Raw genomic sequence first — 12,606 nt, 5'->3', positions numbered from 1 at the left:
TATCTTTGACTGTCCTGGGTACCCCCTGCTGATGAAGGGGGGTGGAGGGGGTGGATTGTTCGACTTAGAATAGTATTATGTGACGTCTTCGCATTTACGTAGCAGGACCCGACCGCTAACACATGAGGGGCCTGGGTCCTCCCACACGGAAGGTTAGACCGCGGGCGGGATTATGAGCGTTTTCATTTCCCTGTAGCCGGGAGTGGGCTGGATATCAAATAATTCAAACTCGGCTTTCGTATAGCAAATGTACATAATATATTTTGCTTCTTTTAAGGCTCTCCCTTTGATGCACGTGTCGTATGTGGACTTTGAGCGTTTTCTTTTTATTATTTTTGTCCTTGGTGCTGTTATTTACAGCGACTTCACTGTTTCTGCAGAGTGCGCGCGGACAGAGTAGCTAGCGTTATTGGCTTTATTCTCTTTTGGTTTATTTGCGACTATTGGTACCATAGCCGGGCCGTCCTGATGTTAGGCTGCGTTGTCGTATAGACTACATCTTTTCGACCTCCGTCGCGCCTGTTTAGGGCATCGGCGTTTTGTCTTCACTATGGTCTCTTTGTGGATTTCGGATGACTGATTTTTAGGTAGTTTAGAAGAACTTCTTCTTGGGCTAGTTGGTGCATGTTTTTGTTGTTATTGAGGATGGAATTGCGCTCTTTCCATCTCCATCGTTATCTTCCTGTGTTGGTCTTTTATGTTTGCGCTACTCGTCATTTACAACAAAAAGTGCTTTTTAGGACAGGGAGTATTTTTACCCTTTTCGTTTCAGTGTGGGGACGCGGGAAGGGAAGGAGATGTTCTGGGAGCATGACCTATCCTCTTACTGCAACACTTATATTATGTTAGGGTAGGTCTTTAGTTTTACAGCAGACGCATAAATGTCCGAATTACCAGCTTACACGCAGTAGAAGCGATATTTGCAATGGGTACCAAGCGCGTACTGCCCCTGACTTTCTAATGAGTCGGCGCCTAAGACAGCGCGGGACGAGCACATGCGATTGAATTTCCTATGGTTGTGAGTGAGTGCATCTGGTTACTGCACCACAACGACAAGCAGGTGCATGTTACTGTCAGCACGTAAATAAAAGCCCAAATAGTTGCTCACCGCGACAGGCTCGCGCAGAAGCGCTGGCCATGCCATTCGTGGATTAACCGGGGCGTACCAACCACTTTCGAAACATTCATAGATGGTGTACCGCGAGTAAAGAATTTTCCTGGCTCAACTGTGGTATTTTGCCAAGCGATACGGGCAGCCTAAATTTTTCATGTGCACTATGGTAGATTTAAAGCGGAAATTCGTGATGGTTTAGCTTGAATAAACATAGTGTTCAAGCGAGAGCTTTATTACTAAAGGTTGCAAAGAAGAAGCCACTCAAACGGAGCAAGAAGGTTCGGAAGACGATAAGAAGAAGACGACCAAAGAAGGAAGGAAGAATAAGAAGACGGGAGACAAGAAAACTCAAAAGACGCCAAGAAGAAGAAGAAAAAGAACACAGAAGAGAAGTAGACGGGAAGCATGCGCAGTTGTGGCCTGCGCCCGGCACGGTGACTTTGGCTTTACACGGCGTAGTGAAGCTTGCACTTCAAAAATCAGAAAATCGTGTACACAAGGGAAATATATCTGAACACCCTAGAAGTTCACACGTTCCCTAAGACACCTATTTCCTTTCGCCCCGGACAGGTCCCCAAGAGCTGGTACAAGAAAAAACCTGTACAAATTACGGGTCATTGTACAAACAGCTAGCTTGCTTTCATGGTAGATAAGTAAAAAACAACTAAAATATATATGAGACAGGTTCACAAACGAATTTGAACGCGTTTCACATTATGTCTGAAAGAAAGCCAGAAAGAATCGGTTGCTACCACCGGAGCTGCCTTGGATGCAAGATACAGGATATTGTACACTATATTAGGTACGACAATCGACAGGACGGCGAGTGGAAGGCTGGCGTTCAGAAATCCTATCGCTTTCTCTGCTTCCCTGGTTTGGTATGACTATGTATTGTCCCACGAAGCAGGTGCCTCTGCTGAAACGTCGCCACACATGCCGCGTTGCCTTACATTTAGCGGTTAATCATATAGGATATAGCTTAATACTGCCTATTACCGTCTTTTAGGGCGATTCATCGATTCAATTCCTAAACGTTGTAGATTTTGTTTGAGAAATTGGCTTGCGTTGATCAAATTGATTGCAACTCACTCCTCCTCTTGGCTGTCTGTCATTCGTTTGGCACGTGCCAAAAAGAGATAACAAGCCTGACATAGTACATAGTTTTTAGTTTGCACCCTGCGGGTCTTGCCCTCTGGCTCGTCCCAGAGTATCATGGACTTTAGGGTTATGTCGCTTGATACTATGCTGAACAGGCGGCTAAGCCTGCCAGTAAAGTCAGGGTCGTTATGTTCTGTCTTCACTTCTACACTTCTTAGAGGTGCTAATAAATTTCGCAGGCAACGTGTAGTTGAGATATAGACAAATGAAGGACGGCAACGGACTTGAAGCAACAGTCGAAATAATTTTATAAAAAGCAACAACACAAAGCACAGAAAACTATCCACAAAGGAGGGACAGCTACACTACAACAAAGGCTCACTGCTATGAGCTATGCGCAGCTCCACTAGCTGGCACGCTAACTGACACTCAAGTTCATAGCTATAATATCACGTATTCGCTAAGCCGGGCCTGCCTGCTACCGCTGCCGGAGCCTGATCCAGAATCTGCTATCGTAGATTGGCGGGTTCTTAAATATCCGCGAAGGGGTGTTTGGAGAGACCACGACCACTGCTGCTCCCGCGAGCTAAGCTCCTTTATTCCAGCCCGCTAGAGAAACCCGGGCTTGCCTGGAAGGCGTGCCCTGCGCGCGCGGCCTTCTTAAGTGCGGTGTGAGGAGGACCCAGTCTGTGTGGCAGAATGTATATGCTGACGACTGTACCTTCTCGTTAGTACAGAAACTTTCTAGCGGCTACCGCTATGATCCGTGGAGAGACGGCTTTGCGTCCTTGGCGACAAGTGTGATTTTTAGGCGCCCCCCGGTTTCGGAATTTAACACAGAACACCTATTAGTTTTGTGTAGGAGAGAGACCTACGTGATTGAGGAAACGACAGCGTCTTTTCACGGACATTCTTCACGTGTCCCTTGCGTGGTAGTAGGGGCGGAATTTTTTTACCCACTATAGTAACAACAATCCATGGCTCAGACGACTCTCAAAAGCCCCCAGGTGGTCGAGATTTCCGGAGTCCTCCACTACGGTGTCTGTCATAGCCAGAGTCGCTTTGAAACGTTAAACCCCACAAACTAACTAAATTAACCAACTTCTAATTGGAGAACGGCGGCGCTTGGCAGACAGATGCGACCCCCTCGCCCCCCCCCGCCACACACACACACACACACACACACACACACACACACACACACACACACACACACACACACACACACACACACACACACACACACACACACACACACACACACACACACACACACACACACACACACACACACACACACACACACACACACACACACACACACACACACACACACACACACACACACACACACACACACACACACACACACACACACACACACACACACACACACACACACACACACACACACACACACGCACGCGCACACACGCACGCGCACACACGCACGCGCGCACACACACACACACACACACACACACACACACACACACACACACACACACACACACACACACACACACACACACACACACACACACACACACACACACACACACACACACACACACACACACACACACACACACACACGCGCGCGTGCAACGCAAAAACGAACCGACCTCCGAACGCCACCATTTGTCTGCACATGCCAGGTTTCCCTTTTGTTGCTGTGAGCCTGACAAGAGCAACCGAGCAGGTCTCGTTAATTTCGCGAGCCGCAGAAGTGTTAAGGGGCGACGGCGTTGGGGTTGAAAGACGGAAGGAAGCCAGTTGGTAGGGCGCGCCGACCTTCTCCCTGGAGAGAGTAACATCCCACTTATTTTTGATGGCTTTGTTTTGTAAGCGGGACCTTGGGTGCAAGGCTGAGTTCTACCTGCGGGGAAGTTCCCGCCTTTCATGACCTTTTTGATGGGTTAAATGACGCAAGGGGAAGAGCATCGAAAATGACCGCGCATTTTTTTTATCGAGGAAGGAATGTAAAGTGAGTGACCGAAGAGAATTTAGTCTGGATTGAGGCTCCATGCTTAGCACGTAAGTCTGGAAGTGTCTAGGCTTTGACTGAGACACTTATTAGATAAGTCAGGTCCCGTAGACAGCGTCTCTGCGAGAGAGTTTCCCTAAGTTACAGTTGTAGAAATTGTCAGTGTGACTTCATGACTGTAACTTGCAGTTCGCCCTTGTAAAGTTTGTAAATTTAATTCTACTTTTGATCTCCATCAGCTGCATTGTCGCCTTTGCGCCACTCCTTGCTGAATCACTACGTTTGGAGAGGTCTCAATACTGTGACAAAGTGAACCACACAGAAAATTATTGTGATGCACGGGGCTGCAGACGAGATTGCGTAATCTGCCCCACTTCTTTCTGGATGCCCCTTGATGGTTCCACTTGCGCCACTTTCTAAGGGGGGCGTGCCAAAGCATTTCAAAACAGAGCCCCGCGGTCTTACACCACACTTCGTTTGCAATGCCTAAATGCCAGCATATGCTACGGAAACTTATGGAGCGAAAGTTTGAGGTGGCGTGAGTGCCCCGACAAGGGTGAATTAAAAAAAATAGGATGGTAAATAGAAATGACATGAAGGATATATGAATGTGTTTTTGGTTTATTTGCTAATCTGTGTTAGTTCAGGTTATATACTAATTTTAACTCACTTGTACGTAATATGAATTCATTTGATAGCTGATTATACCCTTTTTATGTTTGTGTTCGTCATGTGTTTTGGTAATGTTTCCCCAGTCATCCTTATAGTGACTCTCAATTTTGCTAACTCACTCTTAGTCCACCTTTTATCTCCTAGTAACCTCCATGTCGCTCGCCTGCACAGCACTAACTGGGTTGGTTTTGATCTCTAAGAGGTGTCGTTTTCGTGAATGGTAAACCCTTGCTCTTGAAATTCTTAGAGATCAGGATGGCACACACGCAGCCCACAAAAGGTAGCTGCCATGCATGAGTTCCCACAGCCCCGCTCTCTGAAACATCTTTGAAGCTTCTGGGCCTAAGTTGCCACTTACGTCCGTTCACTCAAACGTTTGCCCAGCTCCCTCATCATTCGATTTCTCGCCTTCATAAAGGGGCTCAATCTGTAGGGTCGTCTGCATGTGAGTCTGCCTTCCAGCGTTTGGAGTATTCGTTAATACGTGGACGTGTTCGACGCCACTTAGATCAAGCGGTGCCTACGGAAGTGCATACACCGACGCCAGCAGCGTGGGCGGCGGGGTGTTCCGCAACCAGCATTAGCAAAGTCGTTGCTTATGTAAGCCGTACTTTGACCAAAGCGAAAAAGAGCTACACGTTAATGGTGGCAGAGTGAATGGCGGTCGTCTTGGATGTCTAGAAGTTTTGACCGCATCTATATTGAAATCATTTTAAGATCGTCGCTGATTACGACTCTTTTGTAGGCTTGTCTGCCTGCACGATTCATGAAGTCGACTTCATCGTTGGAAAAGCTAACAGAATATATAGGGTACAATAAAAATTATCAAATACATGAAATAAAGGAGGTGAATTGACAAGAGTTGATAAAAATGTGGAAACAAGGCAAGTCTGCAAAGATACACAAAAAACACGTGAAAAACTACTTGACCATTGATTCAAGGTATGTTTTGTTAAGTTAATGGATGCTTCGCTAACACACTAATCCCTTCCTTTCGTGATATGATATGCCTCTATAATTTCTCTTGTACGTTGATTGCGCGATGTGCCAAGCACGATAGTTTTATCGAAAATGGGGCGGCATTTAATTTCGTGCAATGTTAGGCAAATTGTCTTGTGCTGTTTGGGTTAAAGAATTTCTATTTTCGAAGAGCCGGACATTCAAACAACGGCCAGTCTGCCTTATGTAGTATTTTTTCACAAGAGAAATATTGTAAATTACCTGCGTTCTGCACTGTACATACCTAGATTTATGGTTAACATAGCAGCAATTCTCACTTTTTAACGCGTCTGCCTTTCTTCTTACCAAAGCACACACACCTGATTGTTAGCTTTTCTAATTAAAAATCAGTTGTGAGTAAGCGCTCGTGTGTGTATCTTTCTTTTTTTTTGTCCTTGTCTTCTTTGCGTTACGTTTCCTAAAATGCAAATGCACCAACTCGCCCAATTCAGCATTCTTGCTCGTTGGGCCTTGCGCCTACAAAAATGATGCTTTACTTGTATATAAAAGTGGACGCCACCATTCTGACGCTGCTTTTCCTGCTTCCCTTTACCGGACACAGCGAATAGGGGCAACAATTTCGATGACTGTCTATCTTCGCTCTCTGTGGAATTCCTCCGTATTGAGACAATTGAAAAAAGAAGAGAAGCGACCCTACTCTTCAACACTTCTTCGAACAAGCCCAGATGTAGTACGCAAGTGAAACTTCGTTCATCATACATCTAGGCATACTTCTTAAAAAAACAAATATTCAGTTGAGGGAGCCCGTCTGCTTCTGGTCGTCCCCACGAATCTTCGTGACGCTGCCCTTCATGTCATGCTCGACGGCATCGCGTCCGGCAATCAAGGCTTTGCTCGCACATATCACCGAACACACCTACTATTCTACTGGAACGTATTACGTGCGGTAGCGCGGCAGTAGGTTGAAAGCAGTATCTATCAATGATTTTTTTTTTGTACGCAAGCTTGCCATAAGGCATATTATATAAACTCATGTAAATGGTTTTCCGTGAGGAACCGGAGCAGGCTCCCGCTCTTAGAGTTGCCGGTGAGCCATTTAGAAAAGTCCTCTTCCCTTGTTGTGGTTAGTCCCACTTCGCGCAGAATCTGTGTCCTTGATGCCCTTGTCCCTGCACAAGTCCATAGCAGGTGGCGAACATCCACTTCTGCAGCTGGTGTGGAACACTTCGGGCATGTGGTTGGTCCGATGTCTGCTTGCGATTCCCATCGGCATTTTACCGACGGGGTAAGGGTCGCCCCAGCTCTTATCCTTCTAAGGGAAACCTCCTCCAATCTCGTTAAGTTACGAGGGAGGGGGAATGTACACGGGGGAATGAGGGCACGTGTACTTTTCCTTAAAGAGGATGCTAAGATGGGAACAGCGGAGCGGGCATCGAAAGGCAGCCTGGTGGGGGCGCATTAGTGTTTGGAACTTCGTGGGTGAGGTGGTCAACTTTTCTCTGCTCAGCGTTCTCAACATTTTCTTGTGTCCAATGTATCTGGATGCTTATCATCGTTTTTTTTTTATTGAGTGCGTGGATTTCCTGGGTAACACATAGCGTCTTCGTCACTTTCTTCAGTTGTTTTATGGCGGCTAAAGAGTCTGTATAGATGTGGGCTTCTGTTATCGAATCTATTTTATTTATGGCCTCCATAGCATCGCGGATTGCACAGAGTTCATCACAAGCGGGTCCGGGTATTCTGAAACATATTCTTTACGTACCTTTAGTTCGCTGTGTGTTGGACTAGTAGCTGCTGTTCTACCGCCATTTTTTATAATTGATACGTTCGTATATGCAATACAGGTACCTGGAAGTGCATCAACCAGAGGTCGAGATGTCAGCTTTTCTTTGCGACGAAGCCGAGTGGTCTTGTTTGTCGTAATTGTCGTGAATTCCCACGGAGGGCTATCAATGATTTAAACATTTAACTACTAGTCCTGTAGGCCTCTTGCAAGCTATCAGCCCACCACATTCTTTATTTGAGAAACTTGGCATCGACTTGCTTGGTGCCTTCCCCAAGGCATCAACCGGCCACCGCTGAATTATTGTGTGCGTCGACTACGGGACAAGATACGTCTACAACGTAGGCATTCTGTCTGCCAAAGCAGGAGACATTTCCAACCCTTTGCTGCACTTTGTCATTCTTGGCCATCGTGCTGTTCGAGTCATCATCAACGACCGCGGACGTCAGTTTACTGCCAATGTCGTCGAAGAGTTACTCCAAATTTGTCACTGATTATGTCACTTTACACCGTATCACCAACGCACGAATGACCTCACAGAGCGCACAGTTGGCACCGTGACTATGATGCTGGTCATGTATGACTACGAGCCATAAGTACTGTAGCACCATGCTGCCATTTGCCACCTATGCTTATAATACTGCCAAGCATAACAACGCCGGGAATTCCCTGGTCTTTTTCTTTTACGCCGTTCACTACACAGCTTTCTGCACCCGGTTCTGCGATTTTTTTTGTATCCTTGTACATTCCTGTCGCAAACTCTATGCCTTGCGCGACGACGTAGGAATCACGACGACGTGTTCGACCGAGAGCTCTCAGTACATAAGGTCGCACTAAGGCACGGTTCAAAAGTGGCCACATTACGGTTTCCTGCATAAGTGTGGCTGTGGACGCCTCTGCGATAACGGGTCACCACCAGGAATTTCTCTGCACGTACTCTCGTCCCTTCATCATCATCCTGGAGTGCCTCAGGGATGTTAATTATGGTATTTTAAAAATTTCCTCAACCCATCACGGCTCCCACAAGACCCGAATCGCCCCCCTCCTCTCCCCCTATAGAGTTGGCATCAGCGCTGCGCGTAATATATTTGCTCAGGACGAGCTCTGAGTGACCCGGGGCAAGTGATCCGTTGTAATTATATATATATATATATATATATATATATATATATATATATATATATATATATATATATATATATATATAACACTGCAAGACAACATATAAGTGAACGTTGGTCGGACAGAAAAGGATAAAAAGGACAAATTATTGTAGCGACAGGGATATGCGAAACCCTGCAGCGATTCCAAACCGTCTCATCTACCTGTATATTTGGTGGATTCGACGGCTTGTTGATCAGGACCACGTAATTCATTTATGAATATTTTGTATTGCGTTCGTATAAAGAAATGTTGAATCGCCGCCAGCACTAATGGTAAAGATGCTCCTGAAAGCAGAAATCTGTAACCTGGTGAAAACATGGGAGAGCTTGAGGATTCAGCGGCTTTCCTGTCAAAAAGTGTGACACGTTTCGAGAGCAGATTAAGTTGAGCCAGCCACGCGCGCGTGATGGTAAACGAATAAAGAGATCAGCTCGACCGTGTGCTAAAAGAACAAAACGAATCAGAGCAATACAGGCGGAAGGTTAAGGTCTATGGCATGCGAGTTACGCCACACGAAAATCTGCTACACAAGCTACTAGACATCAGGTATAAGCTCGAAATGAAAATTTATTCCCCTGGTGACGTTGTCGCTGCACATCGCCTTCGTGCCAAGATGGACAGCATCCCGATTATCCTGGCACGCTTTGTTTGCTGCAACAACCAGAGAAATGAAAATATTGTTTAACTCGTAAAGCAAAAATCAGGGAACTACATGAATCAGAGCTGCTTCCTAGAATATTTTTCAAAGACAACCTAATAAAACAGAATCATCAATTATTCTGGAAGATCTGGCAGGCAGACAGGTACATAAGTACGTTTGGGTAAAAAGAGGCAAATTCTATGCCAATAAGGAATAAAAGGCTCCTCTCATCCTAGTGTACCGTGAAGCAGACTTAACACAAATAAAATGAACCCCCCCCTCCACCATCTCCACCCCGCACCACCAACAACAGTTCTCGGATTTTAACATACTTAAGGAGGGCTTCGGTCCAAATTTGTGCTCGGAAGTTACTGTGGTTAACTTCTAAATCCGCAGTTTCGGCAAATAGTGGTACGAGTTTAGAACGACCGCAGATGGGTATTGAGACATTTAGACAAAATGTCTTGATGGGCTCCAAACTAACGTCACTAACACTACTAGCAATCTAACGGCCACCATTGGAGAGTATGAGTCGCCTCCTGCCCGAAATGAAAGCAGTCTTACAGGCGAAGATCACCATTGATCAGTTCTACACTGCTGCACTGGGGGACCAACGAAGAAGTGGCGGCAAGTAGATTAGTACAGTCTTGTGCAGATAATATCGACATACTTCTAGCTGCAATTTCTCTTTAGGTGTCAGCACTCAGCGGCTGGCACATCCGTACTTTACCGTTTGCCATTTGTTTGACCGCATTACCTGCAACATTCTAGGTGGCACAATATTGGATGCCGCTCAAACCAACTTACTCATTATTATTTTTTATCAACGCCATTTAGACGAACTGATTAAAAGTGTTGATTGGCAGGTTTTATGCACATGCAATCCCCCTATTTTTTTTTTGTTCTGCAAACAAATACACATGTTTGACGAAATCTGTAAGCGGATCATTAAAGACGTAATCATAGATGTTCGAATACAGATATGCAAGCAATTGCACACAGAGACTGGCTATGAAAGCGTGCAAACGCTCTCCGAGAAATCTTTACCATAGCATAGATTACAGGGCCGCAAGAAGTACAGTTGTGGCACTTATACATTGCGCGAAAAGACAGTATTATCGTGAATAGTTTAAACTAGCTACCGGAAGCCGCCCAAAAATCTAGTCACTGATTAATCATATCGGAAGCGTCAATAGCAAATGAGATAACCATTTGCGAGATTTTTTTCATAATATAAGACGAAACAATCTCCCACAAGGAATGGCTGAATCATGCAACAAATGCTGCGCACGTGTAACACAGTCTCTTGCGCGATTTGCCGCATGAAAAATGTTTTTGAGAAATTTCATAACAGCATTTCCCTATTTCACCCAAACGTTCGGAACCACATTTGGCATGCATATTATTCAGTTTTAGACTTGATAAACCACCTGGTCAAGACGGCTTTTCGATGTATCTGCCTAAAATAGTTTGGAGCTCTTGACCATATCTTTCTCGTCATCCTTAACAGATTCTTAGAAACCACTACAATACCAAGTATGTTAAAAAGCTACGAATGTGAGGCCTTTGTACACGAGTAGCAAAAAAGAAATTGTTAAAGATTATAGATCTAATTGGATTCTACACATACTTTTCGAAATTATAGAACTTTTTTTGCTAGAATGCACATTATTTTTTTTTAATTCGGTTCTATGGGACCGAAAGTTTGATGTTATTGAATGCCGCGGTACGCTTTACCTTCTCAAAGTATTCTCGGATGAATTGCATGCGGCTTATGGTCACAATCTTTTCGCCTGCTGCCTATTCTTAGATATTGCCAAGGCTTTGAAAACGGTGAACTACAAATTATTGTTGCGAAAACTGTATCTTCTCAAAATTAGGAGGCATTCCATGATCACCTGAAAAATGATTTACATGATCGCTCTGAATATCACCACAGCCCTTAGCAGCCGACACAGTTTTAAAGCAGGAGTACCACATGGATGCATTCTTTCACGATTGCTTTCCAGTCTATTAAATACCGATTTCACGTCTGTAGTTCCCAACTGCAGGACCTTACAGTACACAGATGATACAGTTTGTCTAACAAAGCACATTTCCTGCAAAAAGAGCTGTTTCTTAACTACGAGAAAATAATAGTAATGCAATGAACTGGTCATTTCGAATTATCGTTTGACAAATGGATGTAAAAAACATTATTATGCACACTCTTGCATACAGTGTTTTAAAATATGGCCTCTCCTTTTTTGCACAGTGTTCGCAAATACTTCTTATTTGAAAAACATGTTGAAAAGTATTCCTTCGGACTTTCCCTCTCTGAAAACGTGGTTTATTTCCTTCGTCTCCCATAATTTGAGTGCTTGTATAAACAATCAGGTTTTCTCTGACACATTTGGAATCCTCCCTTCAAGATTAAATATGTTGTACCAGATTTCTGCAGAATTGACAAGGCTCCACAGTGCCGAGATCCTTGAAAAGGTATGGAAAAGCATGCGGATATGTACATGTCTCTACAGGTTTTCATGTGTTCCCCGCCACCTCAAAAACAAACCTGAAAAAGCTATTGAATTATGTTGTTATGCAACACATTCTCATTCCAAACATAGGTTCTGTGCAATTTGCTTTCTATGGAATATTTTATGTGTGTTCAATTAGTACGACAAATGTTTCCATCACTCTACAATCGCCAGTAATGCTGAAGGTAGATCTGCAAAGCTTCTGCCCGTTGGCTTTGACAATAACGAGTTTATGTTTGTTAATATATTGTGGCAATAAACTATTAATATTTGTATTATACTTGCCTGCTGGCTGAATATCTTTTCGCATACTTGTAATATCGTGCCAGCAAGCAGATACTAATGATGTTGCTGCGTGTAGAGTTTAACCTGTCATGGGTGTGTCTGGGAAGCATTGCGTTTGTTCGAAAACCGATAACAAGATTCGAAGTGCAACTGAAGAGTTGGCACAGTATGTGCCGACCTCGGTCACCTGATAAGAAGCAAAAATGCCGCCCTTATCTCAATGACGCGTAGTGCTGCATCGAACCGCTGAGCTCTCGCAACGTCTACGGTTAAAATTGAAAATAGGTAACTGTGCAAGATGTACCAGCAAATTATGGTGGGGAAGTTTCTCCTCCGGAATATTCTGTGGAAGCCTAAATGCTTCTTCATGATCTTATTGTAATATTT

The sequence above is a fragment of the Amblyomma maculatum genome, chromosome 11 (genome assembly GCF_055883805.1).
Source record: "Amblyomma maculatum isolate TAMU_Amacu chromosome 11, ASM5588380v1, whole genome shotgun sequence".
NCBI lineage: Eukaryota > Metazoa > Arthropoda > Arachnida > Ixodida > Ixodidae > Amblyomma > Amblyomma maculatum.
The sequence above is the reverse complement of the archived record's forward strand: the minus strand, read 5'-3'. Positions refer to the sequence as shown.